Source organism: Hippichthys cyanospilos, chromosome 1 (assembly GCF_059441005.1).
Source record: "Hippichthys cyanospilos isolate Australia breed blue-spotted pipefish chromosome 1, RoL_Hcya_1.0, whole genome shotgun sequence".
NCBI lineage: Eukaryota > Metazoa > Chordata > Actinopteri > Syngnathiformes > Syngnathidae > Hippichthys > Hippichthys cyanospilos.
The window spans coordinates 30,482,360-30,509,036 of record NC_142369.1 but is presented as its reverse complement, the minus strand read 5'-3'; the positions used below and the strand labels follow the sequence as shown (position 1 = coordinate 30,509,036).

At 39.6% G+C, this 26,677-nt stretch overlaps 1 protein-coding gene across 1 annotated transcript in view; it reads right to left on the bottom strand.

Moving 5' to 3' along the window:
- Positions 1–26,677, bottom strand: part of LOC148430083 (fibrosin-1-like protein) — a 187,871-nt gene that overhangs the window by 74,081 nt on the left and 87,113 nt on the right. The window lies entirely within an intron of this gene.

Genomic DNA, 26,677 nt, shown 5'->3' with positions numbered 1-26,677 from the left:
GAACAACTCTTTGACGAGTTTGCCTGGAAGCGGGTCGAGCATGCAGGACGTCGGCTTTGCTGCATTAACCAGTTGTGTAAGACACTCCAGGGATACTAAATCAAACTGGGACAGGGTAGCCAGACTTTCATGAACCTGATTGTCCGAACTAGCATCAACAATCACAGTTGAGGTGGTGAGCGGCGCTGCCTTTTTTATTTCTTCCCTTATTAGCTGAATCCGCTGAGTAAAGGATTGCATGAAATCGTGTACTGAATGGAGGGAATTTTGATTAACCTGCTGCTGCTGTGTTAGCTGCGCTACCGTCTCAAATAAATACTTTGGGTTGTTTTTATTAAGACTAATCATTTTGGAAAAGTGATTAGTTTTTGCTAGCCTAAGAGCCTCTTTATATTTCAGCAAGCTATCGCACCAGGCCTGACGGAAAACCTCAAGTTTAGTTGTTCGCCATTTACGCTCAAGTTGTCTACTTAACAGTTTACACGTACGCGTTTCCTCCGTAAACCACGGAGTGCGCCGCTTCGGACGAGTTTTAAGTTTCAGCGGCGCAATAGAGTTTAGGGAATTTAGAAGAACCGAATTAAAATCATTCGCGAGCTTATCGACTGAGCCAGTGAAGGACGGAAAGGCAGCTGTTGCGGAAGGCAGTAATTCAGAAAGTGCAGCAGTCGTTGAAGAATTAATATCACGGCTCTTAAAGCCTTGGTTAATGTAGTGCATCAAAGTTCAATGATCGATTTTGGTCCTAGAACGGTGTTGTCATAGCTGTCAATCAAATTATCAGAGCAGACGTGATTGTTTGAGTAACTCATCCTATGGTCTCAGTGGTTACATAAGCTTATCCAAAGTGGTATGCATACTATACTGTGACTACCACTATTAGGATAATTGTGGCTTGCTTGCCGCATAAAAGGAATCCTGTGACGAGGAAGATTTGCATTTATGATTGTATTGTCGGTCTTGTTCAGTGCGCCGCTATAAATGGTAGAAATAAATAAATAAATGAATGGATGAATAAATAAATTCATACATCAATAAATGAAAATGCGGAGAGGATGTGAGTCACAGGGCTACACAGTATGTATAGTTCTCAAACCACATTTCGCACAACTGATGAATGTAAAAACAACAATTTCAATGATGTTAGTGCAAATTAAAAAACAAAAAACATAAAATCCTTTTCAGTCAATATTTAATGGAATAAAGATAAGCGATTCAAATGTTCAATCCAATGAACTTCATTTGTGTATTTCAGCCACTGCGTTGACGTTATTGTTCTCGAAAACCTTTGTCAGTTAATATTGTTCCTTGCTACAATTACAAACACAATTAAAACTACCATGCAAAGTGAAAGTCATATATCAACCACAGGCAGAATAATTACTGGCGTCTCGTGGGCAGAGCTCATTTGAGACTGACTAACCTAAATTGGAAACGTGTGCTGTGGTCTGATGAGTCCATATTCGAAATCATTGTCGGAAATCATGCTATGGGGATGTGTTTGTTACGACGGCATTGATAACTTGCACATATGTGAAGGCACTATTAATGGTGAACGGTACAGGTTTTGGAGGAACTTATGCTGCCATAAAAGCAATGTCTGTTTTAACAAGACAACACAACATGAAAATATACTGAATTTTATAATATACATGAAACCGTACTGTGTTATAAAATAGTGTGAATACTGGAATGGCTTGCTAACAGTCCAGAACTGTCTCCCTTTGAAAATATGTGGTATCAATAAACCAAACCAAATCAAGTCCACCAACAAACTATCGAACAGGCTCCTCAGTTCACAAATGTTTATTAAGTAAAAGAAAAGGCGATTGAATCAGTGGCAAAAATGCCCCAGTCAAGGCATTTTGGGAGAGTAATCAATTTCAACCAGAGTGAATATTTGCTGAAAAAAAGACATTAAAATAAGTTAAATATGAACATTAAACATGCTGCCTTTCAACCGAATATACTTTAACTTGAGAAGGATTTGCAAATCATCGGAATTAGTTTCATTTTACACAACGTCCTGACTTATGTGGTTTTTATATTATAAAATGCAGAAAGAAAGAAAGAAAAAAAAAGTACATCATGTAGTGTTGCATCAGACATCCTGCCATGCTTCTGAATCAAAAAAAAAAAAAAAATTGCCCATGAGTGTTGGGCTTTTAATCGTTCACTTACAGTTGATCTTATGTTGACGCTAAGATAATTAATTTATTTGGTGTAGACTATGGAGAAAAAAAAATAGCTAAGTGAGAACCTGTGTTTTACATGAATAATGTACAAGAAATTAGTACCATTAGTCTCGGTATTGAACATGCCTCCAGTCTTTCTCTGGAGGCCGCTGCTCTGTGCTCTTTAATTATCTTCAAAGGGCCCTCCAGCATCTTAATCCCTCCCCCAACCAACCCCCCAAGTTGAGTGCCACTGACTTTGTCTGCTCATTTATACTTTAACCCTGGGTGAAGTCACAATTCCCCCCTGATTAGAAAGGTCTTGTCAAGGCAATGACAGAGACACTGGAGGCCCACGTCAGTTCACGTTAGGCTTGGCAAACGCTCCATTCCTGTTCACTGTGCCTCGGCAGCGCAAATCACTCTGAAGCCTCACAAGTAGGCTCAAGCCTGCTGGGGAATGCTTTGTTGTCCCACCCCTTTCCCCGTACTGCCTCAGTGGCCTTGCAGGAGGTTCGAGGGGACATTGGAAGACGACACGGTCTGCCTCTCGCGGGATGAAAGACGGTGTTAGCGTAAGCTTTCTTTTCCTCCGAGTCCCATCTCCTTTTATTCTCTATCGTTCCCTAGCCAGCCATCGCCTGTCAGCAGTTGTAAGGGACGTTGTACTTCACCCATGTGTCTGTGTCAGTCTTTATTAGCCTTACATCTTGGACTTTGCCCCAACCCACGTGATCGGCCCTAGCATGCAGCTGCAGATGTTTGGACTTGGAATGCACTGGCACCGTAGATTGGAGGTGCAGGTAAGGATAGGGGGATGGGCTGAGGAGAACCGATACGGATACTTCCTCTAATTTGTTCTGAAAAGCGTCCTGCGCAAAGGACCCTCACCCCCATTAACCCAGTGACAGCCTGCTAGCGCTACTCTGGGAGGCATCAGATTTGTGTGTGCGAAGGGTCTTTGCGGTGTGGCTGGCTGAGGCACCTCGACGCCGGGCTCAATCTATTGGCTCATTATCCCCACCGCTCGCCCACTCCCCACCCCCCTGCCTCGGCCGAGGTGCAGACAAGTGCACTTTAGGGCCACAGGCCAAATTGATTCATCTGCCTTCATTTTCTTCAGGCTCAGAAGTGGCAGCTGCTCAGAGGCAGGGGGAAGGAGTTATGGTGAGAGACAGACGGGAGAGTGGGAAGGAGAGAGTCTGAAACAGAGTGAGATGAAGGAGGGGAGGCATCAAGAGAAGGCGGCATCCCTGGCTTTGTTCCTCATCCATGTCTCATTTCACTTTCCCCCTCCCTCCTCTTTTCACTTTACAGCACCACTAACACCTCCATCGCTTGAAATCGCTATCAAGGCGTGCACTTGCTCTCCGCACAAGTCCCAAGTTGGAAATTAGCCCAAGGACAAGCTAGTGGATTTACTACAGGGAGAGCAAATGGATTTTTGCTTTTATTTTGACGAGTCCCAGTGCATCCATTACGCCTTTTAACCATGCATTATTCATAGAACTCGCCTTATAATAAATGTCCACATCAAAAAATGGTACACATATCATACGGTGCCTAAAAAGCTTCTACAACTCTCTTCTCTTCTGCACCCAGGGCCTCAAAACATTTGTAAGACGATTCACAAATATGGGACATGAGTAAGTTGATGTTGCTGCCAAGCAAAGCACACGCACGCGACAACATTAAAGTGTGGTTCACAACCGAAGAGGCCTGTCAAATAATGCAGAATGAAAGGTGAGAAGTTGGTGGCTGGTGGCCATTATTGTAACAAAGCAGTCATCCTGCAAAATGAAACCACCTCCCCCGCCCGATTCCCAGCCAGCGCCGACCCCATGAGAGGCTTAAGTCCCGTGGGATGCCATTTAGAACAGACGAACTGCGGCGAAGGAGCGTTCCCTGTGGACCCCGGGTCTCTGTATCAGCCTGACCATATGTCTCGTGTAAGAGAGCAGGACAAGAAAGGGGCGAGGAAAGTGGTACTACTAAATATGAATTCAACACATAAATACACACACACACACACACACACTTATGCATGTTTTGTTTTGTTTTAGTGTAGAAGTATATCACATCCGTAGAAAGATCAAAAAGAATAGGGAAAACATGCAACTACATGCAGAGTAGTCGGAAATTGAAACCCAAAACATTTACCTGTAAGGCGCACATTTAACAAAAAACATTTAAATAAAAGATGAAACAAATTACCATCGTACCAAACAAATGACCAAAAAAAGTTCTTAAACCAAGTTAACTTATGTTCATAAACTTCAAAATTGGAGATCTATGTGATGATTGATATTAGTTTTCAGACAGTCCCATTTGCAACACCTCACAGACTTTTCCTAATTGTCAATGTTGCGCCACAGTGTTCTTAGGGCAAAAGCAAAAGTTTTCTTTGCCTTGCGTGGTAATCTGAGTAAAAGCAGGCACAAACTGCACCCGAAATATCAAACTTTGAGGGTGTGTTTGCGCTGGTATATCATTAGCGCAATGTACTAAGGTCGATATGTCGGAGCATACAGCAGGTGCAAATGAAGTGCAATTGAAGGTGCTATCGGCGGCCGTAATTCATTCTTTGTGGATTTGGCCCTGAGTTGCTCCTGATGTTCAGGCCAGCACCTCAACTGCAAGTGTTGAGCACTTCCAGTACCACATAGAAAAATAGCAATACACTCATGAAATCCCTTAAGCATTTTACTGCAAGTGACATTCAGTCTCTAACACTATTAATGATTTTAACACTTGAACATGGTCTTATTAACAGCCAGCAAAAAAAAAGTGATTTTTGGGAGTGAAATAGTCACACTTGTGCCTGTTACTGCACTTTCACCTGATAGCTTTGTCACCTTCACACATTCTTTTTGACATTTTTAATATCCTCAAATGCAATCTGAAATAATTATCGCTAAAAATGACACACGCATGGCAAAAAAAGGTCACTTCTAACGAGACCTTGAAAACAGCCTCCCACACACACACACAACTGCAAACTTGCAATCATTCACCCAAACACCATTAAGCACTGAAGATGAGATTGTGGCAGAAAGGAAATGAGCAAAGGCCAGATGAAGAACCGTCTAAAACTTCTAATCAGTCTAACTTTTTACTGTGCTCTTCAAGCTACACCGGAAATGGCTCCTCAAAAGTACATCATGTGAAAATTGCCTGAGTCAGTGTTCTATTGATGACCAAAGAAAGGACAGAAGACGGAATAATATCATTTGTACTTAGCTTTAGTGACTTTTGACTTGACTCATCTTTGGCATAGAGGTAGCATCATGAAAATGGATTTATCTCAGACGCAAGTGAAAAAATGGCCAATGATGGGTCTTGAAATACTGTGTGTGTATACATATATATATATGTATGTATATATATATATATATATATATATATATATATATATATATATATATATATATATATATATATATATATATATATATATACAAATATATATATATATATATATATATATATATATACAAATATATATATATATATATATATATATATATATATATATATATATATATATATATATATATATATATATATATATATATATATATATATATATATATATATATGCTGCGTCATCAGTAGGTAAATGACGTGTAAAGCGCTTTGAGTACCCAAGGTAGAAAAGCGCTTTATAAGTGCAAGTCCATTTACCATAAAATACCTATACACTGTCTATTTAAATGTTGTTGAAAATAATCTCTTTGTACATCTTGTCCCAGCCTGAGAGATGTATTTTATTTTATGAAAGTAAGGATGAGAAAACAGATGGAGGTATGGTATTTTTTTTTTAAGGAATGATGTTGATCTGGGCTCAGACTCGGAAGGGGGTAAGACATCAAAAAGTAAAAGAGGGAATGTGGGTGAGACAGTCAGCGCTTTGGGCTTTTTAACATGAGGCAGATGCAACATGTGTAACGAATCTGCTTTGGCTTGACACGCCTTCCTTCTGATGTCTGAGGACTCGTACTACCCTTGGAAAATGTCTTCGAACTTATCGTATGCCTGCACAGCACGTTCTGCCAATGAATTTTGGAAGAAGGGATGTGTTAGGGGAAAGGGAATGTGAAAGAAACAAGAGGGATGCGTGAGTACATGCTACAATTTTTTTGAAGGAATAAGTTCAATGGACAGTATAATTATGTATAATTTGGTAAAAAAAAGCTAAGAACAATCACATATGTATTATACATGATGTGTTTTCACAAAATAAACCAAACCAACCAGAACCAACAATGAACTACATTTGGATCATTCACCAATGTTTGGCTGACATGGTATTGCATGTACAGCTGTGTTGATGCTGTACATGTATTTCATATGATTTTAAATTCATCTGCCTTCTGTTGAAAGTCCAGCTGAATGGGCAAATCATGGTGTGTATTCGTCATTTTATCCACGGATTTGACTCATTGATTGAATGACGGTTAAGACGAGGAACTCCAGCTTGTTTGTTGAAAGCTGACATGCTAGCTGACTTGGCTATTGAACAAGTCTGTAGTAATGCTGCACATCATTTACTCTCTAATCTCTTACTTTCATACATTTCTATTTTTGGCTGCTCTGAAATGAAGAGTATTGGCATGTACATATATATATATATATATATATATATATATATATATATATATATATATATATATATATATATATATATATATATATATAAATATATATATATATATATATATATATATATTATATATATATATATATATATAAAAATATTTACTAGTTTGGATGACTTAATCATTGAGAGATTATTTTTATTTTTATTCTGTCCATTGCGTGGAATAGTCATCTAAAAGAACATCAAATTTTGAGAATAATACCTTTTTCTGCTGCGGTTGTTAATGATTATGAGGAGGAGAAAGGGTTTTGCTGGAGGTCTCTCCCCAAGTCATAAGGGGATCATGTGCCTCTCGACTGTCACTGTTCCATCACTCTTCCTTGGACCAGAGGTGACAGATTGGAGGGGAAGAAAAGTGGAGGGAAGCAGACACGACGGGACAAACTTCAAGGTTTATATGGAAATCGGGTCTAGAATTTTAAAAAGTCAAAAGCCGAAGGAATCTGCCATTGACATGACAGTCTCCTGCCGAGAGAATGCAGATTTTCTACCTGTTTAATAACATGGCTGTGTGTGCATTGACATGAAGCTGAAGCTATTTGAGTTTAGTGATCTGTTGTAGAAAATATGGAATTGTATTTTTTAATTCATTCATTGCAGCTTGAATTTAATTTCCTGCCTATTGGAACACCACACGTGTTAATTTTAAATGGTGACTAGACAAAAAAACTTCTTGAAATGAGTTTTTAGAAATTACATGTGGAGAGTATTGAGTTTGATTTGGAAGTCTAGAAATTAACTGAGTTAATTTAACGAGTTAACGAGTTAATTTAACGACATGCACACAATTTTTGCTAAGTTGCACTCAAAGGTTTGTTGATTTTGTTTCCCAGTTGAAGAATCTCAGGGAAGTGGGCCCTTATTCGAGACTCACGGGCAGAAGCCAGATTGTTTAAAGAAAAGGAGATGGCAGAAGCAAGTTCAAAATAAAGAACCAAAACAAACAAAACTACCCCAATAAAAACCAAAACCATCTATTTTGGAAACGTCTGTCTCTAACCTATCCACTGAACTTGAATTTGCATGTTGAAATTCATTAAAACGTTGAACATTGAAATTCACTAACTCTTTTTTGCCTAAAGCAAAAACAATGCATCACTCTGATGTGAATTTTATATATATATATATATATATATATATATATATATATATATATATATATATAGAGAGAGAGAGAGAGAGAGAGAGAGAGAGAGAGAGAGAGAGAGAGCTTCCTCGGGGTTAAGCTTGCATGCAATAGTTTTGAGAGTTTTATTTTTTCCTTTTGCTGTGTCCCAGGTTTTGAGATGATGGCCAAATTTGAAGTCAGTCAGATAATTGTCCAGGATAAGCCATTAAATATATGACTCCTGCATTTATGGAAATAATGGACCAAAATATATTTATGTAATTCTCCCTTTTGGTTGAAATACATGTGACAATAATTCAATCTACAATTTTGAGATATGGTCACAATGGACTTTTTTCCCCTGCGTCTTTGGGTGCTACATGTGCGGTCTAACAGTTTGTTAGACCTAGGCCAAACCAGCCAGGATTTTATTGTGTTTGCGGAGAGCGCTCCACTGGAGATTAGAGTTTTCCTTCATATTTATTCACAATGTGATATGAAAGCTGTGGCCTGTTAAAATGCACTGTACATCCTTTCAACTGAGAATTCACTTGCAAGAAAATCAAGGTGTTCATTGCAATAAGCCGGATAATGTATTTAATGAGATCATGGGGAAATCAGAAGGTAATGAAATTTACAACAAAATAAAGACAAAAAAAAAAAAAAGTCCCTTCCTTTAATGTTGTGAACAGATGGAACATCATTAGTACAGCAGAGGCTTCTTTGCAATGTTATGCTGTGGTTACTTGACTTTGAAACGAGATATAAGGCAAACATATTTGACAATGTTGATCTCGTTTCACATTTTGCACGATATCCGAATTTAGAATTGGACACATATTTTAAAATAATGCTCCATTTTCAGTACCGTAAAGGTTGCTGCCCACACGAGGTCCACCATGAAGGGACCGAAGAGAATGAAAATGACATTCATTCACCATAAGCTGTCTCACTGGTCTATTTTTCATTTTTCTTTTTTGCAAACTGTGACTCTTCCTTGAAGCAGTGAACACTCACTATGAATGTATGCTGACACACTGCCACAACCATTGCCCAAGAAAATACGATGCATCGCCTTGGTCTGGTATTTGGAGAAGATGAGCGCATATAATAAAAAGACCCATGTTTTTTTCTATTTGGAACACTGCTTGATGGGAGGAAAACATTGTAGATGTAAAACCAATGATAGCTTATTATGCGTAAGAAAAACTGTGACTTTAATGAATACGGGCTTAGTGTTAGAAACAATTTCACATTGTAACCTTGTAATCATAATTAGTGCCCTTTCCTGTCATTTTTTTACTTTTTCTGGACTAAATTAAATAAATAAATAAACATACAAAAGTATAAACATTTGAACCTAAAATTCTAACAGCAACCCCCCCTTCTATTGACAATCCATCCACATAAACTTTCTTGCAGCGACACAATGTTTTGATAGCCTTGCAATCCACAACCACTTTCTTGAGAGAGAATGAAGAAAACGTCTTACTGACAGACACAGTTAGGCCCACGTCAAAACATATCGTGCAATCAAATAGGTTTATACGCTGTGACATAGTCTACGTGAGCGACGTCAGTCTTCGGCCCCGGATTGAAGTCTGCCCTCCCTTCGCATAACATTCAAAGTGGTGCACAGGAGATGGTAGATTGTTTCATTTAGCATTAAACTCAGTGTTAATTGACCCAACAGGGAAGCTCATGATACCATGAGTCATCTCATTTTTACCACAACGGGAACAAAACTCATTCATTGCTGTCTATCTCCCACTAGAATTTATTCTGCCTCCAGAGCTACTGCTTAGTACTTGGCTTCCACACATCTTGCCAACTTTTCACTGATTGGTTCTTTCAACTCTCTGTTTGATGAGGTTTGCCCCACCTCAAAAGTGAAGAAGTGAGCTCTATAGGGACTGTGCCCAAAATGAATCAGTTTTGCAGGCTGTTTGCAGGCACAGAAACATTTCTTATTTGTAAAGTGATTTGCTTACCAGACGGCTCGGTGGAGCATTGGTTAACACGTCTGCCTCACAGTTGAAAGACCCGAATCCAGCTGGCCTTCCTGTGTAGAGTTTGCATGTTCTGCCCGAGCCCACATGGATTTCCTCTGGGCACTCCGGCTTCCTCCCACACTCCGAAAACAAGAATGGCAGGTATATTGGACATACTGAATTGTCCTTAGGTGTGATTGGGCGCATGGATGGTTGTTGGTCTCCGTGTGCCCTGAGATTGGCTGGCAACCAGTTCAGAGTGTCCCCCGCCTACTGCCTGAAGTCAGCCGGGATAGGCACCAGCAAGCCTGCGACCCTTATGAGGATCAGCTGCTATAGAATATGGATGGATTTGCTTTTCATTCCAAATGTTTTTGTAAAAATTGTTGAATTTTGTGCTCGACCTCTGTTATGTACAGAACTGTAACGGTCATGTATCTACCTCCCATGTACTGTATGTGCATTCTTCACACTGGGAATACTTCTTGAGGGGAGGTCTGAGCACCCACGTCAGGAGCTATTTTGCTTCAAAAGGTACGGTTCTGCTAGGTTAATTTTGGCACGATCTTGACCTTGGCTGCTCTAAAAAAACGTCAAATAACTTCCTCTACTCTTTTCTATCTCTCCCCCCTATTGACACAGATGAGGAGCTGGGAGCTGCTCTCCACTCTAATGATGTCAGCCCCCGAGAGGAGGTGCCTGTCTGCTGAATCTCAACAGCGAGCTGTCAAGGCCTGAGCCTGGCGCTTTAGCTGGAGAGAGCCCTGAAGGATTGAGCGGGAAGCTCTGACCGTGAGACAGCGCCACAACAACCGAAACAGCCAGTGTTATGAGCACCCACTACAAGGCCACATGCAGTTTTGCTTTGTCTGACCACATACCTATTCTGTTATTTGAACTCTGTACTGCAAACTTGGAGCATGGGGTTGGTTCAAAAGGCTTTATGGGAACAGAGTAGCCCCAAATATTACACCACCCACCTTCCCCTTCCTAGATTTGTGGTTAGTAGTAAAACATGCACTCTTAAAAATGAATGATGTTAGTTTTCTTTTCCCAAAATATATTTTATGAAACATTTTGATGTCTTGAGCTTTGGATGTAATCGCTAAGGGATCATTGTTATGTGTAGAACAAAGGTGATCGCGGAACATGCGGTAAAAGCTTTTTATAATGCAGTCTACAACACTGACTTTATAATAGCGCAGCAGGCATGTAAATCTTTGTACTGCAATATGTTTGGGCATTTGTGTCTTGGACGCGGAATTATGATAGATCTGCCCCGGGGCTTTTCGCTTGCTGTGGTTGTCTTTTATTCAAATCACTATTCCCCACACCTGCCAAGTGAAGCACTATCTACTAAAACCACATTTGGCCCTAAATCAATAACAAAGCAATGCAGAAATGAACCAGTGGAGCAAGCGACCAAGCAGCAGACGAGGAAGTCTGATTTTGCTTGACATTATTTGGGCTCTGCTCTCTCAACGATCACGCCAAGCCAAGTTGAGATCAGACACCTCAAAATACTCATCGTTCCTCTTTTGACTAATTAATCTCACTGACTTAATATTAGTCGCATCATATTCTTAACCTAATGACATCATTGTCCAAGTCATTTTATATAACATAACGTAATATTAAAATTAATAATAATAATAATAATAATAATAATAATAATAATAATAATAATAATAATAAGAAGAAGAAGAAGAAGAAGAAGAAGAAGAAGAAGAAGAAGAAGAAGAAGAAGAAGAATGCATCCAATCCACATTATGGTCATCAGAAAAGAATGAATTAAAGGGAACAAGGGTACATGATTTAGACTGTTTTTCATTAAAAAGGAATTAATTAAATGATTATAAATATCAAAAACTTGCAAATGAATGTATTCTTAATGACAGTATGTTTTAAAAATAATGATAGGTCTAGTTATCATTAAATGATGTTACATGGGGGGTGGCACTCCTCTGGAGGCTGCCATGTCTGTTATAGCTATGGACAATGGCAAAGGCAACATCTTCCTGCTGTCCATAATGAAAAATAATCTAAATCTTACACATTGTCCCTTCAAGTGAATTGCACTCATTATTATTTGTTGAAATCGCTATTTTCCTGATCTCCCATGCTATTAGGCCAACAGTTTGCATCAATCAAAAAGATTACCGGTAGTTTAAAAAGTCATCGGACACTTATTCTTAGACACCAAACTGACAATTCATTGTACCCCACCAATGCTGAGAGAGAGAGAGAGAGAGAGAGAGAGAGAGAGAGAGAGAGAGAGAGAGAGAGAGAGAGAGAGAGAGAGAGACCTTTCAGGAAAAATAGTACAGCCACAAAATTTGCATTAGAAAGGAGTAGGTGATTTTACATCTGCCATTGGAACTAAAGACGATTGCTGTTATTTTCAATCCTTTATGTTTTCTGCCCAAAGCCATTGTAAAGTACAACCTGCCTTTTTACAAACACACCATTCCTACAGGTTTACTGGACTACTTAACTGAACCAATAAAAAAAGGATTTAAATGTGCCTTTTTTTAAATAGCAGAACAATGAAATGTCTTAAAATGTTGAATGGTTTCAATTGGAGTCCTTTAAACATTAACGACTTCTACATTTTAAATGTGTGTGTGTGCATCTTGCTTCCTCCACATAAGGGAACTAAAGCAATACGCCTGCCATAATGGGTTGTCGCATTAAGTGCAATGATCATATGCTATCTCTTATCCCCTGTTTGCTATCTCTTATCCCCTGCGAGGCTGTTTGAATGGTGGTTGGGCTCCATATTATCTTGACTCCAGCCTTATTTGCATTACTGCCATACTTATCGGCATGTATCAGATAAGCTTTGTAATCAGCTTTTGCTGGGTGGCAGGCCTTTGATTTAACGTGTTGAACAAGAAATAGGCATTAGCATGAAATATGAAAAGTGGATTGTCAGTTACAGACAAAGGAGGATCGCACCTTATGAAATTAGGAAAAAAACAGTCACAACGAATGTGTGGCTGATTAAGTTTGTAATGCAGCAAGAATAAAACAGAAGTAACATGCCAACATAATGCACTCTTTCACTTCAGGAATATAATAATAATAATAGTAATAATAGCAATCATCATCATCATCACCATCATCATCATCATCATCATCATCATCATAAATTGTATTGGTAAAAAACAGAGGCTGCCCATATAGATTTTAAATCGATAGGAAAAAGGAAACACCCCGGAATAATAAAATATAAACCACATGAGCTTTAAAACAGCACCTGTAAGGGCACAAACAAATGCAGACAGAACATGTTCAAGGTTCAATGCTCTCACTTCACTTGTCCCTACAGAGAAAACACACGTTTGGTGCATGATAACCCACATATTACATTGGAAACATATGGTGCCTTCTGTGCAGACACTCTAAAAAACAAATAAATATAAAAAATAAAAAGAAATAAAACATGTATTTGAACTTGAAATTTCAAGAAAAATGTAAACACAATCTTTTAGCTTTTGTTCATGTTAAAATGGTCTTTTATATCTTATATCCACCAAAATATCAGTTAAAAAAAAATGTATTTTTTCTCTAATGAGAATATTTGCAGAGTTTGTACGAAAGATGCTGCAAGGGTACAACTAAGTGTATAAATTGCCGGCTTTTAAATGTGATGTAATGATGAACTTCTCATAGGGTTCCCAACAGAATTCTTCACACAGAAAAGAGCTGCGCAAACATATACAGCCAACACAGCTGTAAAGCATCTAAGGTAGTGCATGTGGTGGAATCTGGACAACAGCAGGGAGCCAGACGGCTAAGGTGAGAGGTCAAGCAAGCGTCATGTTAAAAGAAATCACTACATCCCGGAAAGAGCTGGTATATTATGTCCTGCCACTTAGCTTTCATGCTGTTATTTTTGTAGTATTTATTGCTTCTGGCCCTCATGTCTTACGGAAGCTATGTTAACTGAGCTGGTTGATGTTCAGCACTAAAGTCAATTTATTGATGATGCTAAACCCTGAGTTTCCTTTTTTTTCGAACATAAACCAGCACTAAACATGGACAGGAAATCCTTGGACAATTATGTCCAAACTAGGAGTACAGCGTTTGGATACATCAACTTTCTTCAATTCCAAAATTTAATTTACTGAAAATTTTGCAGCTATTACTGTTAGGGCTTTATACTCCATCTGAATTATTTATAGTATACCGGATCTAGTAGGGCTGCTTTGATTGCTGGGTTCTGGCAATTAACATACAAACTCCACACAGGAAGGACGGACCGAGGAGGATTTGAACTCGGGAGAGTGTCAGAATAAAATTCTTATTTATTGCCTTGTTGGATGAAAAATCCTTCGAAATGTAAGCCCCTTTCTAATTAATAGAATAATTTACTATTTTTGACTGATATTAATGATAATTACGAGGGGAAAAATGTTTTGCTATAACCAGGCAGCCAAAATAAATGAAACTATGGCACGGCCTTCATTGTCAAGATTTGAGAGTAGAATCAGCATAAATGATTGTTGAAATCCAGGTGCTTAAACGAATACCTTTGTGAAACAGAGAGTTAAGGCCTTAGAAAAGGGTAAAATAATTTGGGTTGCACAGAATATCACAACCTCCGCGATAGCACGTGGACACCCCAAAGTGGGTGAGTATGTCTTCGAGTTCTAGCTTTGAAATGACTCGTATCCAGGGATGCAAGGGCGTCAAGGGGGACTTTCGTAAATGGAAGCATGTAGCAAGGTCGTCTCTCCATTTTCTGCCAAAGGAATAGCAAAGGGTTGCCGCATAGCAGGGCTACAGCTCTGTGACTGCCTGACAAGCTCCTGCGGCCCTGCAAGCAATGATGGCACTCCATCTTGTGTCACTGTGGGGGTGTCCAGAAGTGGCATGGCGCTGAGCAAAGTGCCCTCCCCTTACTTTCAGTGCCTCTCTCCACATCCCAGATGCATCCATCACATCAGTCCCTAGTGGGGCGTGGGTAACGGATCGACTTTTCTCCGGCGCACTAATCAATCCGACTCTCGCTGCCTCTCCCTGGGAACATTTATGGCTTGCCATAAAGCAGGCCTTTGGGGCATTACAGCACCCAGTAATCCTGCTAAGTGAGCAATATTTCCCATCTCTGGAGCTGCAGTTAGGCGAGCTTAGGCCATAAATAGCAGAGTTAATCTGTGGCCATGACTTTGTGGCCAAACCTTAGTGGTCACAAGCCCAGTGGGACCAGAAGTGGGCCACCCGCTGCCCAAAGCCAAATAGCTACAGCTTGAAACATAACAGTGAGCTGACTGTCTTTGATGAAGGGCTTGGATAAAGTTTTCCCACCTTTACCTGCCAATACATTGTTGAATCCAGTATCTGTTAATCTGATGGACACTGTACACATCAAAAACGTCAACGACACCGGCAGGAGGGAGTGCTCAAATAACGATGCCATCTCATCAGAGAACCATGCTTGCTTTTCCAGTATATCTCCTCTCCTCTTCACACTGTCATCCCACATAGCCTGGTGCAAAATCATTGTTAGAATGAGTCCATGACTCTCAGATTTTGAGTTCTGGACTTCCTTAACAAGACTCCACCAACTGTCACAATTTACAACGCCGTTTCCTTCTCTGTCACTCTTAACACTAGACCGTGTGCCGACCACCCTCTTATTCACACTACCGACCTATGACTGCTCTCTGAAAATCGCAAAAAGCAGACACAGCAGTAATAGGAGGAACGACAAGAACAGAGAATTGATGGAACATCTGGTTGAATGGTACAAAAATTTGCATTACTGAAGAAGACCGGTAAAACGATGATGGACTTCAAGAAAGCTGGACGGGGCAGCAGCGGAAGCAATCTCAGGCTACAAGTACTTTGGAGCTCATCAATGTCTTTACTTCATCCTTAAACTGCAAAAAGCCAAACTAAGGAGATGCATCTCGGGAGCTACAGAGGATGTGTTGTGAAGAGTGTCCTCAGCGCCAGTATGACGGTGTTTTGCAGCAGTTGATGACGGACAAGCTGTGGCCATGTTACTTGCTTGTAGACATTATTAATAAAAAATAATACGTGATATTAAAGGACACATTCCTTTCTGCGTTCTTATTATGTTTCTAAAACATGCACATTATCAAAATAAGACACCACAGTTGAATTAATTGGCCCCTTGTTGAACAAGATGACAAATATGTACTTGGCATATTTCTACTTAAATGGTTGGTATTTTTCCAGTTATTTGAATCGTTCTTGTATTCAGTGCAATTGCTTACAATCCACTGTATTCCTGGGAAAGAAGGTATACAATCACATATTTTAATTAAAAAATGTTCGGGCCACTGGATGCTTGTGCTTCTTTCTGTTTATTTCAATGAATTCTTTGAGTGTTTCATAAAACTATGTATTTTATGAACTAATGGAAAAAAAAAAAAAAGCCTTTTAATTTCATGCAGTTTTCAGGAAAATGCTCAACATTTTATGCACCAAAAGTACCCGTGTCGCTTCTATATATCAGTATCTGTGGACATTCTCAAACCGACCATTTGTACTGCCATGTTTAAAAAACGTGATCTCGGACATCTATTTTTTGTTTGTTTGTTTTAGTTGCAATACAGTCAAACCAATGTCCACAATACAATATTATATTACACATTATGGATATTAATAATAATTCTTGTAATGATGTTTAAACAAAACGCTAAGGCCAAGAATGTGTCTCTCTTTCCTCAGACCTATTGCCAAGGTCAGTGAGCTCTCCACAAAGGGGAGTCAATTCCCCATTTTATGCCCAACTGAGTTAAAACAGATCTGTCGATGAGCTTATATTTTGGAACATCTTAAAACAAGCAGTTTTCTCTCAAGGCACCCAGGGGAATTCCATATAGTAAAACGCAGAAGACAGAAGGCAGTCTTTGGTGGAGTATTGCCAGAGGGCTATAGCAACCACCTTCTCTACACCGATAACTGCTGCTCCGGTTGATCCCATTTTATTGTATTTCATTCCATCCATCATGCATCTAAATGTCTCCCTAAGGTACCTTTGGCTTTGAGCAAAGGGCTCCGTCTCCTTTGCTGCAAGGCCACATCTCTCCATCACGTCACAGGTGCAGGAGTCAAGGTCTTCAACCCTCGACACCCTCGGCACTCAGCAGTCCTGCTCAGCTCAGCCAACCTCCCCCAGGCTGCCGGCTTATCAGCCGGGAAAGGTTGCTGACTTTTTAAGTCTCCTGATTCGGGTCAGAAACCCAACATTGTTTTCACACTGTGAGATAGGCAGAGACATGACAGGTGTCCATGGTAACAGCAAACGAGCTCTTTGAACATGTCAGACAATGTTTTAAGTGAGGACAAGCGCATTGTTCACTTGAACCGAGAGGTCAAACGATGGATATTGCTAGGAGTAGGTTTATCTCGTTGATTTTTATTTTTTGTGCAAATCTTTGCACATTCATAACAACACATTATAATAAGTCTGCTTAAAAAGCACTACAGATGTCATGAGGATATTTAGTGGTGAGAGTTTGAAATTCTGGGGATTTAGACAACTTTTACTTAAAAAAACATTTGATTATCAATTACTTTGATAATCAATTGACTCTTATTCGATTAATTGGTGATGCACTAAACATTAATAAACCGAGGGAACAGACTGTTATAGTGAGGGTAACGTTTAAAAATGTAGGGGCTCGATAATGGTACTAATGTATAGGAAGAGATTAGTACAGTAAGGTAACTGTTTTATAATATGAGGAAACATGTTCGTAAATTGAGTTTTTTTTTCTCGTACCTTGACAAAACGGGGGTTCCGTAAAATGGTACTGATGAAGCAAGATGAATTACTATTATTATTTTTTATAACAGCTAGAACAAGTTCATTTTATGTAATGGTATACGTTATCAAAATGTGTGTCATCACCCAATGTAGAAACTTTTTGTTTTTGAAACATTTGTGAAAAAAAGAATCATCATACAACTGCAACCCTAAATACAATGTTCAATAATTTTAACTGCAGTACATTCATACTATTTGCCTCTCTCTCTCTCTTTGAGTTCTTGCTAGTACTTACAAAACATTCGAATGAATCGCGGTGCATGACTGCAAACAACTTATTTCATCACACCATCTCCAAGGAAATTCAACCATGCTGAATTGTGGTCTGAGTGCGCTTGGAAGGCATTCAACCAAATGCAACTGAAAGGTTATTGGATTCTTTGGTGTTTTAGTTTTTCCTTTCCTAATGTCATATGTATTGTAGTAACTACCATGCAGCCACTTGTAGTTGCAACGCTCATGAATCCTGTACAATTTATTTCTCCCTCCTGTCCTCTTTGGAAGGATTCTGTAAAGGCCTTTTTCATAGTTGCATCCCATGCAGGATATTCCCATGAGTACCAGCGACACTGATGAGTTTTAACATTTCTAGTTGCTGCGGCTGATGATGGTTCTGGCATAACTGGCGTCACAAAAGAATTTGTACTTGTAAATTAATTACCTTAGACTAAGCCAGATTGTTCAATGCAGAAAAAAAAAATCTTGCATAAATAAGATGTACGTTAATTTTTAGGTCAGGCATGAAACTGGTTGTTCACTATGACCACACAACAAGGATACACAGCTGTACGGTGGCTAGAACAGAAGATTGGACTGTTCCCCTGGGAAGGGATCTTATCTACAAGGCTCAGTAATCACAAATGTGCAATCCGCTGCTTGCCTGTGAGCAGAGAATACAACTCATACAACTAGATAGGAATAAGGAGCATTAACTGTAGACTGCATAGGGGATGATGCGTCACAGAGAACTTCTCTGTAAGGGAGGAAGAGAATCATTCTAAACACCGCTACAATAAAACCTTTCCTTTATCTCCCAGAACAATCGGTCTAATTATGCTCATTGGAGGCATCCAATTAATCTTCTATTGTCAGCCGGTGGCGAAGTGTTTTGCTACTCCTCAGACTGCCACACACTGACATAGTAAAATCCACAATTAACACTTAGGCAAATTTATTTACTGTGACTTGCCTGAGCTCTGACTCCCTCCAATTACGCCTGATCACTTCTGTCAGGAGTAGCCGTGGTGGCACTGAGGAGCATGTTTGTTGTTGAGAAAAAAAAAGTATTCATAAGATCGTCATATGACAAACCCACCAAATGTAGAAAAACATTGACGTAAGAATCACCCCGAGCTTTTGTGGAACGTTTGGAATTGTTGTGTTCTACTAAACTCTGTAGCTTTAAAATCGGACTAGAGTACATGAATTCCTCGCTCTTACAGAAATAGATCCGAACACTACAAATACTAGTATAAAATACAATTATCAATTCTCCCCATAAAAGGTTTAAATTGTCCAATAGATGCCAAAAAACAGTGTTGAAACGCCACCGTCATTTTTTGAGAAAAGCACACTAAAATCAAACTAAAACTGCCCTTGGAAGGCTGTCTTTTTGCTTTTTTCATTGTACTAATGTATTATACACGTCGCCAATCTGCTGGTATTCTTGTTTAATTAGTGAAGTAATATTGAAATAGCACCAATAATTTGGTCGGTTGGAATTTCTTCTGATCAAATAGATTCCTACCACTACCTTCTTATTACCATTTACACTGTCAACAAGACCCAATGCTTGTCACATGATCTTACAAAATTGAAGATGAGAAGAGCGTCCCAAATATTTGTCAATATTTCCCAAGTGTACCTGAGGCAAGAATAGAATAGAATATTGTCATTGTATCTCCTTCTAAGGTGAGCCCGATCATGGGCAAATTTGATGGAGTTGGAGTGGTGGATTGGTGTATGGGTGTATAATGAATTCAGTAGAGGACTCAGGACACTACCTTGTGGTCAGCCAATCCTGAGTGTTATTATTTGGGACTGGTGTGTGACAGTTTGCGGACGGTCTATTAGAAAGTTCTTCATCCACCAGCAGATAGAAGTGAACAAGCTAAGAAGGAAGAGTTTGTTGAGGATTATTGTGAAAACCCCAGTCAGCCGGTCGGCACATTTTCTGAGAACCTGTCCTCGTAATTCATCAGGGCAAGCAGCTTTCCTGGGGTTGACCAATTTCAGCACCTGGTGAGCACGAGGTGAGCGTCATGTTCCAGGATTGTTAGTCGTTGGTAGCTTTTGGGAGTGGACTGCTAGTTGTGAAATGTCTATGAAGTACTATAGAAGTAAATATAGAACAGGTAAATTTCATACAATTATGACACAAAAATTGTGAGGAATTTCGAAAGTTAAAACTGTTTTTGGTGACTTTATTTCCCTGACGTTATGTATTGTTAGCACATGCTTTGGCATTTAAACCTCATGAAAAGCAGTTGAGAAATGAGCAAAATATGACTTCATCTCTGTGTTCTTGCATTGAATTTGATGGGAACGCCCACCTCTACAACATGTTCGCCATATGAGTACCTCCGCAACAGGCCACTGGCATATTTAGTCTTCTTATCTATGCTCGAGCCTGACTCAGACCCAACCAAAGAAGAGAAAAAGAAAAAACAAAACAAAAAAACAGATAAACTCTGATGTTTAACCAAGTGGCAAGAAGACTGTGAAATCTTGATGATCAGACAAAAAATACATTCTTTCTCCCATTCATTCAAAACAGGTAAGACTAGTTTGTTTTATGTATGGTCATCGGCTTGCTTCTCACCAGCGACCCAGGACCTTTTGAGATGAATGCGAACGTCAAGCCATTACACTTTTTGGAGCTAAGTTTAGAAGATCAGACTCAGAAGTCACCAAATCAGAAAATAAACAGGGAGAAACCTGGAAGTCTGACAAGTAAAATATTGGTATACTAGTTAGTCCTTATTTCCATGAAGACATGTTGCCAGAACCACCATGGTTTTATACACCGCATATACTGAATGTATAGATGTTAAATACCATATTGTAATAACAGTATAGCACTTTCACTAGAATTTATTTGGAAATGTGACCAGCTTGACAAAACAATTTGGTATTGAGCAATAAGACGGCTAAAAAGGGCCTAGTATTGCACTGAACACTGGCATGAGGTTTTTTTTTTTTTTTCCTCGAAAATTAAACAATTGCATGATCATCCTCCGAGACTGGTGATTCCATCATTTTTGCATTATATTTAGGTCAGATGGGGTCTGCACTTTCACTTTGATTAGTAAAAAAGAAGCACCCAGAGTTAAAACTGAAAGAAAATGCATATTCTGTACGATCTGGTAGCAGGTCCTTGTATGTGTTTATGTGCCCACTCGCGCTTCTATTTCAACAGTGTTTCAACAGTGTTCGTGTTTGTATGTTTACTACATGACCGTAAGCAGACCCCCTGAAGCTCCACTGGCTCCACTGCTGTGATACCAAAGCCCCACATGGGTGCAGACACTGGGAAGACAAGCCCACTGACTGGAATAACCGTGTTACAAACCCTACTGTAAAACGCCACTAATATTTAATGCCCTGCTGTCAGGTCTGAAGGGCAGAGACACACAGATGAACAGTGCAACCAAGTGTACACTCCTCTGCAAGGCTCACTGCATCTGAGACTGAGTGGAAAAGAAATATGAACATTGTGTGTTACGTGTATGATTGTCACTGACAAATATAGAAAGAAGCCTGATACATTTCAACTTTTTTGGTTCAGTGCATTAACATTTTCACTGAGAGGTGTGAGCTTTAGCAGACACACTACTACCACTGCCCCTCTATTCTTAAAGAGGTCATGTTAAAATGTCTTCCAGGTTTCATTCAGAGTCTTTATTTTCTTCCTGAGTCAGTGTCTAAGTTTGGTGCTCCGAGACTAGTTTCAGTTTCCAATACTTGCTTTGGTTATTTTGGCATTTCGTGTACGTATATGTGTTCCAATTCTCCACGTTGGTGTCCCGTCTGCTCCGGGGTTCACATTTTCCCGCTTACATCACAGTAGCCTGTAAAACGTGTGCAGTGCAATCACAGAGAGCAAGCAGGGAGTACATTACTGTTTCACGATAATGTCCCAAAAGTATGATAAATTGGTGTTGAATACATTATCCATGAGAGTATTCCTCTGAGGTTTCAGGGGTCAGAGGTTTAGCGTCTGCTGGCAAAGATTCCCCTGCAGAGATTATCATAGGCAGTTATTTAAGGTGAAGTGTCCAGCACTGCATTATTATCAGCGCCACTAGCTTGAAAAGAAATTATACTACCACTGCAGACTGATGAATAAAACCGGGAAGTAATTCATTTATATTTGACCCCACGGAACATTCTCACAGCCCAACGGCACTCCCATAAACTATCTACCCAGTTTGATCAATGCAAATTTGCTAACTGATGATGTTATGTCTTTGCTTGACCCATGACTCACATGTGACTTTTTGCTGTAAGTGACTACGTAAGTCACAGGGGGTTTGGTCTTTTATTTTTTGATATTAGAAACCATTTGGAAATGGTGAAATGTACAGTAAAACAAAATGAAATTTCGTTTAGTTATTGTGTAACCCCGCCTCAACACAGAAATAAACACACACACTAAAAACAACAGCGCATTAGCCGTGTGACTTAATCTGGAACCCACAGTGAGTTTCAAGCTCATATGTGTTGAGAGGGCAACCCCTTGGGGGATCGCTCATGGGCTCAGAGGACAAATTCTAACCCGCTTCCCTCGAAGGGGTCAACCACAAGAACCACACCTCCATCTGGTCCTGCACTTTAGGGATTGCCGGCGGGTATGTCAAAACCACGCCAGCCCCACACCCCGACCCCAGCCTCAGGCTATACATGCCCTTTTGTGCAAAAGCAATCATTCTTACTCCCCTTCACACATACACCTCAGTTCTCTTTGTTTTACAAATGGGCTCCCACATCATTTTACATACACACTCCAACTGAGCTCTAGGGACCTTCCGGGAAGTAATTGTGGCTTTTGTGTGGTCCCCCACCCCCCACTCCCCAGCATATACAAGCCACTTCTCCCTCAAAAGCCACACCCCCGTGTCAGCTGTCATCGTATAACTGCCTGCAGACCCAGGGGCCTAATGGCAGGATCTATACTACATGAAAACACAATTATAGCTCTTGCTCCAATTGCTACTGTGTGAACTGCCTTTAAAAAGGTGGGAAGTACCAAAAGTATTCCTCTATTCATAAAGAGTGAGTGATGACATATAGCGCAACAATGTACGTCACAAGCATGTGTGAGTGGGCTAAATCACTCTGTAAATTCTTTGACAAATCCTATACATACCCATCTCCCCGATAGCTTATTACTTAGCTTAATTCATGCAGAGTTTTGCCTTTGTGTATCACCGGTGCTTGATATTTAAATGTGCTTGTACACGTAAGTGATACAACCCATACAAGATTTACATGTTCCCGCGGGATTTCTTTCTTCTTTTTTTTTTAAAGATGATATTTTAATGGCAATATGTTGGCTATGGCATTATTAAGCCTCTATTACAAGACACTGCAGGAAACATGTTGATGGAACCTGCAAAAGAGCCACCCCTCCCGGGCTCAAAATTGCAAAACAAGCAGGCAGCCTTTTGTGAGGAATCCAAAATGGCAGAGAAGGTGGGGAAAACTGTTAGTTTGCACACCATCTTTTTCCGAATGGGAACAGTGACCCCCAATGGTTGACAACAGGCTTCATGGCAACAAGCTAAGCAGTGCATTTCAGCACATATCGTCAATGTGTGGTGTGCGCTTTACATGCAGCAGGGGTCAGTATTGCACCACGGAAAATCAGATTTACACAAAGAATAGTTGCTGCAAAGGATTACGTCTGTCACTGTGACACCACTAATCCCATTTAATCCATCTGAGTTAATGTCCAGTTTTGCTGGTTGCAGCACCCCTGAAGGCAAAGGGCCATGAAAACAAGGGCAGGGGCCACAGCAGATCCCATTAACGTGCGAGTCAAATGGGCTGAAGTGACAAAGATGACACTTCCATGGTTAGAAGCCGCTTTATTCGTGACAATTTCATCACAGCCAAAAAGACGCAGGCACATAGAAACGGAATATATTTAGATGAACAAACAAATTGAATGTGAGTAAGCTGCCGGGATCATTATATACAAGTGTGCAAAAAAACACTTGTCAAGCCAAGTGGCAATTAAAAGGAATAAAAAGGCAATAATGGACATGTTAATTGCCTTGAACATATTGACACAGCTCTAACAAGGAGAGAATTAGACATCCCCAAATGATGGTGGAGATCAACAAGTGAAGAGTGAAACACCTCATCTGCTCCCTCCATCGTCAAAATATACAAGCCTCCAAATGTAAAGTACATCTCACAGATAGAGGGGTCTTGTTACTAAAAACAGGACTACCACACTCTTAATTTCCAACATAGGTACCAGACTCTGCTTTGCCGGGACACTGTGCCGTATACTGTATCATGATTCTTTAGTATCGAGCAAAATCACAATTAACTGCAACCATTCCAAGTACTTTATCAGGCCATTTTATTGGCAAATAAGAAAGAAAATCATCTGGCATCTATTAGGATTCGCATGTCCAGATTTTTTCACCAGCGATGACGGTCGATTTGACGTCGACTACTCCATGGTGATTTTTTTACGTTATAAAAAAAAAAAAAAAAAACTCACAGGAAGTTGTGATAGGTAATACTCTTGTCACAGAGACTGGATAGCTCATACGAAGGATTTACACAAAACAACAAGTATATAACATCAAAAGCAACCAATGTGCGAGATTGGGAAAAAAAAGATCTATTGAGGTATTCAACGACTGGTAGGTAAATGGAACGGTAAAGAATTCAATGTCACGTGCTTCCTGAAGTATATTCAGTCTGCATTGATGATTAAATTTGAAATAATAATGAATGTTGAAAAAGCTGAAGGAGGCACAGGGGAGTCACTCCTTTCTAAAATGATGTGCCTGCGACATGTTCCAAAATATGCTGGGACAGGAAAAGGTCTGCAATAACCTTAGTGCTTAAATTAAAAAAAAATAAATAAAAAGAAACAACTGAAAACGCCGAAGCCCCTCTGGTGCCAAGGTATAAAAACTATTTATTTGCACTAATGCGTGTGCACGGTTTAGTAAACCGTATCACGTTTAGTAATCCATACCCATAGTTTAGTCGTCCGTTTGCTAAATTTAGTAATCCGTGTGCACGGTTAGTACGGTTAGTAAACTGTTTGCTCAGTGGTTAACAAATTACTAAACCGTGCGTATGGATTAGTGCAAATATATATATATATATATATATATATATATATATATATATATATATATATATATATATATATATATATATATATAAAACCCTGGCACCAGGGGGGCTCTGTATAAAACACCACCTTTGTAGATGGAATTCTTTTCCATAGATCCACAATGTGCAGCAGTCAAGGATGACTGTCATATTTTGCCGTTGTCATATCATAATGTGCCAGATACTTTCAATGGGAGACCATTAAGAAGTTCTGCGGACTATTCGGATACTCTTTCACTGTGACGCCACGCTGTTGTAACACATGCAGAATGTGGCTTGCTATTGTGTTGCTGAAATAAGCAAGGATGTCCCTGACAAGGACAATGCTTGCATATTGTGATAAAGGTGCATGTTACCCAGGCACTAACACTAGTGCATACCACAATGGATGCTGGCATTTAATTTTTGCATTGATAACAATCTGAATAGTCCAACTCTTTGGCCCAAAGGTAGACGATGTCCATGTTTTCTCAACATTTATCTGTAGCGAACTTTGGTTATGAGTGTTTTTCATCAAACACCTGACCTCATTTGAACTGCAACTTCAACTGTGGTAGGATGCAAATGAAGGAAGCCTTTGTGGGCAACCTCCAAAACTTAAGCTTACACAAAGCACACGATTTTGTTTCACCACAATGATCATGAAAATCATGAGGCTTGATTTTAATGAAGTGTTTCTCCCCGCTGTCTGCTCTTATTAAAAGTCTACCAGGGGCAATATATCTGTTGCTATAGTTACATATTTTGCAGTAGATACAAAACTGGGATATAATGTAGCCTGGGAGGTTTCAATTTTAATAAATTAGGTAAATTAAGAAAGTAATCACACGGAGCCTGTCAGCCGAGCAGAGAAATAATGTCTCAACACATATATTATGGCTAACATCCCAAGGGCAAAGTCCCAGAATCACAAGGAAAAATATGCAAGTGTGGGAGTGAAATTTACAGTGAAAATGATATTGGGGATCGGTTCATCACTTACCTGGAGCATTTTGTCTCAGTCTAATGACAGCATAGTGTTCTTTGAACTGAGCATAACGACGGTTCTCTGGTAATTTCATGTTCACAAGCCTATTCGTCCCTTGAGATTTTGATCTGAGGTAATTCTACGATACGTGAATGATTATATGAAATGATCTGTGAGCGTGTATACGTGTGCTTCTGTGTATGGATGTGTGGACTGAGTGCCTTGCATGGCTTGCTATTAATCACTGCTCACCGTCCCGTGCAGTTTTCACCTGAAGAAGCACAGCATGCACAGACGTTGTCTCTCATGCTCTTGTGTATGCGCGCGAGCAACTGTAATAAAATTCACTTTTTTAAGCAAGAGGTATTTTTGTAAAACCATGTAGAATTATCTGGTACATTGCATTTCCACAGGAAAGAAAAAGTGAAACTTAAAACGATACTGAAAAGATGGCCTTCCTTCGCAGCTATAATGGCTTGCTTCATTCTGTGAAGGAAGTCACTGGTAATTGGATGAGGGAGCCTGTGGTGAACATTTATTTTCTAGTTTAACCTAATGGTCTTCTATAGGATTGGTATTACATATGTATATATATATATTATTTA